Genomic DNA, 5,244 nt, shown 5'->3' with positions numbered 1-5,244 from the left:
GACCTTTAGACTTAAGGGCTTTCACCTCATTGCTAAATGCATCAAGAGCTGCCACCCATGACTCCAAGGACTCAGATTAGGAATTAGCAACATCATCAGAAAAGTCAAGGTCGGAGTCCGCATATTCCCAGTGTGCGCACCACTGACTCTTTTGGCTCGTAGCTCTGCCCATGATCCTAGTCCATACAGGTGTTGCAGTAGTGTTGGTGCAAGGACACAGCCTTTGCCTCACCCCTGAATGAACGGAGAAGTTCGACAGACCCCCACCACGCTGTACAGCACTTTCAGTACGGTATAAAAGCTTGCTATTTAGGACAATAATCTGCGTTGGGAATTCCCGAGTATCAGGATTCTCCCATAGCAATTCTCGAGCATGAGCAAATGCCTTCTTGAGGTCGATGTAGGCTGCAAAAAACCACGACTAAAACTCAGACGCATTATACAATTACTCGAAGCGCTAGTATTTGGTTATTGTGGGACCATGCAGGAGTGAACCAGACTGCTCGGTCTATGATACTCAGTAGGTGGTCGCAGAAACTGTTACAGAAGAATGTGGGCAAAAGCTTGCCTGGTATGTTTAGCAGTGTAATGCCACGGTAGTTGCTACAGTCCCAACGATCCCTATCCTCTTCCAGAGAGGATGATCACGCCCCTCAACAGGGTCAGGTGGATGCACCAGACTGCCAGTCCAAGACTGTATGCAAGCCCCAAGCCATATGTTCACACCCCATCAGCCTTTAGAAGTTCAGCAGGGATATCACATATGCCTGCAGTCTTTTCATTCTTGTTGAGCTTGGAAAGCGCCTAACCTCTGTTAGGGTAGGGGAATTTCCTCAATGATGGGTGGGTCGGCATAGGTATTGTGACATCGCTTGCATCCAAAACTAACTGTTGGAGGGGTTTTCACCTGGTACAACTGCTCAAAAATACTCAAGCCCCAAACGTCAATAACCCATGATTCTGATATAATCCGTCCATCACAGATCGGACTGCAGTCATTTCTGCGAGGAGGGCTTAGAGTTCAGTTTTCTCAGAGCTTGGGAGGCAGGGGGCGGAAGGTCATTTACCTAGAAAATGGCCTTCAACCTCCCAGCAAGAATCCTGATGGAACTGTTCCTCGTCCCTTCTCAGCAGTGTCCGAGTCCCATGCACAGGAGCGATGCAAGACCTGTATGGCCATTCAGGCCTGAGTCATGTACATGCTTCAGTGACCCCAGTGTCTCAGGATATGGATTTCTAGCCTAACCTCGGGCATATGCCAATGGAACTCCTCGGCTGCTTGAGTTGCAGAGGTTAACGCTTCATCCTGCCACAAGGGACCCGGATGTTTCTAGCGGCCCTACCCGGAAGTGCCTGAGGTTAAGCCCTTGGCAGTCCACTCCGGGTGCACACCACCTCTGTGCTCCCCTGATGCTGCCCCTAAGAAAGGGGGTCGGGCAGGCTGTGGGGCTCCAAAGGGCTTTGCCCCACAATCTTCATGTGGGTTGGCGCCTTCTCTCGTTTCCCATCCCTGCGCCCCAACATTTGCCTCCCAAACAGACCCACAGGCCTTCCTTGCTTGCTGGGTGGGAGGGACAGGCACCCCTCCCCCCAGCATATCCAAATTATTTGTGAAGTTGCTGGAGAGGTATCTGGGGAGGTGGGCTGGCAAGGCCCACCTTTCCCTGATGCCGCCCCCAAGTACCCCTGGGTGGGTAGGGGGCAGGAGTTGGCTATGGAGTCAGGGCGTTTTTGTCCAACACTGGTGGGCCATAGCTCCATACTCTGGGGCCTCCTGCTGCTCCAAGATCCCCCCACGGTTTAGCCTGGGACCACAAGGGGCCCAGTTACCAAGGGTGGCCACGAAAAAGGCACTGCAGAAGTTTTTTTTTTTTCTCGATGACGGAGAGGCGTGACGCTGGAAGAGGAGACTTTTTGCCATGAGCTACTCCCTTTTTCGCACACTAGGCTAGCCAAGTGGTGGCAGCTGCAGCGAGAAAGGCATACAAGCACTTATCTAGGCTACACACAATTCGCTTCACATTACATTGCGCATGAAGCACCCACCATATAGTAAACATTAGCGTGTGTGTGTGTGTGTATATATTATATATATATATTTATATATATATATATATAATATATATATATTATAGATATATATAATAATATTATAATTATATATATTAACATATGAGTATGTATCTAAATGTATGTATGTATATACATGTATGTATGTATATACATAGATTATATACTTTACACACATACACATTACAATATGATTAGGAAAGAGGAATAAACATTTGACCGACTTCTATTTGTCTTCTATTCGTATGTGTACCAACAAGCACAATTTGTGTAAACTGAGTACTGAGAAAGAAGGTGTTATGGTGATTCACACCAAGCACTAGCTTTCAGTTACAGCCTCACTACTTTTAACATACTAATTTACAGAAAAATTATTAAAAAAATAATCTGTGTACAGTTTATATCATTGTTGCCAAACAAAAGAAAAGTCTTGTGGATGTAATAAAATGAGTGAGTGTGTATAGTTTAAATGTCATTGGACTTCCTGTTTTCGCCAGCGTTTGTCTGTATTTCGTCTTACAGTTACCATATAAATAGTTTGATGTCAATCCCGGCTCTTGATAGGTTTTGCAAATTTTGAAATTGTTTTTTGTGTTCTGTGTCCTGCAAGGCAGTTTCTTTACACGGGATAAAACAAGTCTATTTAATTGTAAGGATTATGTTACTCAAAATAGGAGTCCTCAGCCGAGAGAATCAAATGTATATGGCAAGCAAGATATAAATAATTTAATGAAAATGCCCTCATTATAATGGCTTGGAACTAGAAATCACTACTTCCTAGTGGCTTTGGACTATTCTTGCCTTGAAAAAAGTAGGATATAAGTTTTTAACACTACAATTGCCTTGCTTGTTATTCAAAAGTAAACAAATATTTACTTTTCTCTTAAAATTCTCTGTATCTTCCATCCATCGTCCCTTGTGGTCAATCCCTTCTACTCCCTCCCATTTATGTCTTGCATGTATTGCCAATGGTATTCTGTGTTTTTAAGAACTCTTCAGCAAATATAGAATTTGTGCTTCCTTTGAAGATCTGCCATTATGATTTTTTTCTTTTTCGTAAAAATTTCTTTTGAAGTGATTGAGCCTCTGAAGTTTGTTGACATGCTAAATTGCTACATGTCTGTCTTGTTTGCACTAGTTGTATGGTTAGGTTGAAAGGAATTTTGTTTATTTGTTCTTGGATAACCACAAGATGAGAGGATTACAAAAAGTTTGTGTTAGGAAGATCCTATTTAAGTATGAAGATCTAGAATAAATTGATGTGAGTTGATGAAAGAAGCTTTGGTTTGTGTAAAAAAAAAGGCTATGTAAACCTTTGCTTTCCTATGGTTCTGACTGATGGTTGCTATTCACTTAATGTGAAAATGAGTATGTGTGTGTGCATATCTTACTATAGAGTTTTTTAGGTGATGCTATCTAAGCTTTGGTTCTGAGAGGACGTGCAGCAGCTTATAAATCTTGAATCCATTAACATTGATAGGGGCCATGTGCTCTGTCCTGTGTTTTTTATTACTTTTATTACACATAGATAGCCACCACAAATATTTAGTCACTAAGGGAGGGCAATTATTTAAGTCTGTTTACTCTTCCTTTTTTTTTTTTTTTTTTAAGAAAAACTTTATAGTTTCTATCATAATCTCTTATTATTATTCTCTGTCTCTTCTTATTTTCTCCTTCTCTTTCTCGTTCTCTCTCGTTCTCGTTCTCTTCTCGTTTTCTCTTTCTCTTTCCTTTCTCTTCCTTTCTCTCTCGCTTTCTCTCTCTCTCTCTCTCTCTCATTCGTATTCTTATTCTTATTTTATTCTTTCCTTGTTCTTGTTCTTTTCCTTGTTCTGTCTTGTTCTTATCTTATTGTCATTGATGAATGATATGTTATATACAGTAATAAATTGTATGTAAAATCTCTTCCCAGAATCCATTGCATGAATGAAATTGTCGAGATCAGCTAGCTTTGTCATTAATGCATTATGACTAAGAGCATGTGGAGCCATTTATTGTAACAAAAGTAAAAAGAGAAAGACCTCAGGAAACAATGCATATAATATATGTGTGTGTGTGTGTGTGTGTGTGTGTGTGGGTGTTATATAATATATATATATATATATATATTATATATCTATATTATATATATATATATATTACATACATATGTATACATATATTACTATGTATATATATATTATATATATATATATATATTATATATACACATATAGGAGATATATATATATATATATATATAATATATATATATATATATATATATAGATATATATACTATATAATCTATATAATAATATATCTATATATAATACTAGATATATACTAATATATATATTATCATATAATATCTATAAATATAATATATATAATATATCTAATATTATATTTAATAATTCTATATATATATAATATATATATATATAATAAAAAAAAAAAATAATAGATTATATAATTTATATATATATAAAAATTATTATTTTAAAATAATTATATTTTATATATTATATTGCGCATAGACGTCAAGGCACATGCCTTTTTGATAAAGAATGAAAAAGTGAGCCTTGGGGCTTGTGCAAATTTTTTATATATTTTCAAATCACAAAAAAGCAGTCAGTACAAAAAAAATGTATATATATGTATATTTTCACAATTTTTTTACAATTGGGGAGAGACCATGTTAGAAAAGTCCCTGCAGACAGGACTTGTAAAATTGTTATTATTTTGATGTTTTTTTTATTTTTATTTTTTTTATATTTTTTATTTTTTATGTTGTTGTTTGTTATTACATTTTAATTTTGATTGTCATTGTTTTAAAATGATTATTATATTTTTATTACTTTATTATTATTATTATTTTGTGTATTTTTTGCTTTTCTTGAAATAATTAAACTTTCCTTTCCCAAAATTCACCTATAATTCTAAGAGCCTCAAATTTATCAGGGGGACTATGGTGAAAAGTTCTGGAAAACAAGTACAACATTTTCCTTTTACATGTGGTTTGGTGAAGTGCAATATTCCAGGGCCCCCCACACCACCCTTTAGAACACAAACCCAAAATCAGGAGTTGCAGGAGATGTCATAATGTTGTACCTGTTTTGAGGGAGACACATACATGGTGTTGGATTTTGTACTTTTGAGGGCAATTACAAACCTAGTGGGGAAGGAAAAAAG

This window comes from Penaeus monodon, chromosome 43 (assembly GCF_015228065.2).
Source record: "Penaeus monodon isolate SGIC_2016 chromosome 43, NSTDA_Pmon_1, whole genome shotgun sequence".
In the NCBI taxonomy this organism is placed as follows: Eukaryota; Metazoa; Arthropoda; class Malacostraca; order Decapoda; family Penaeidae; genus Penaeus; species Penaeus monodon.
This window is presented reverse-complemented; position numbering follows the sequence as displayed.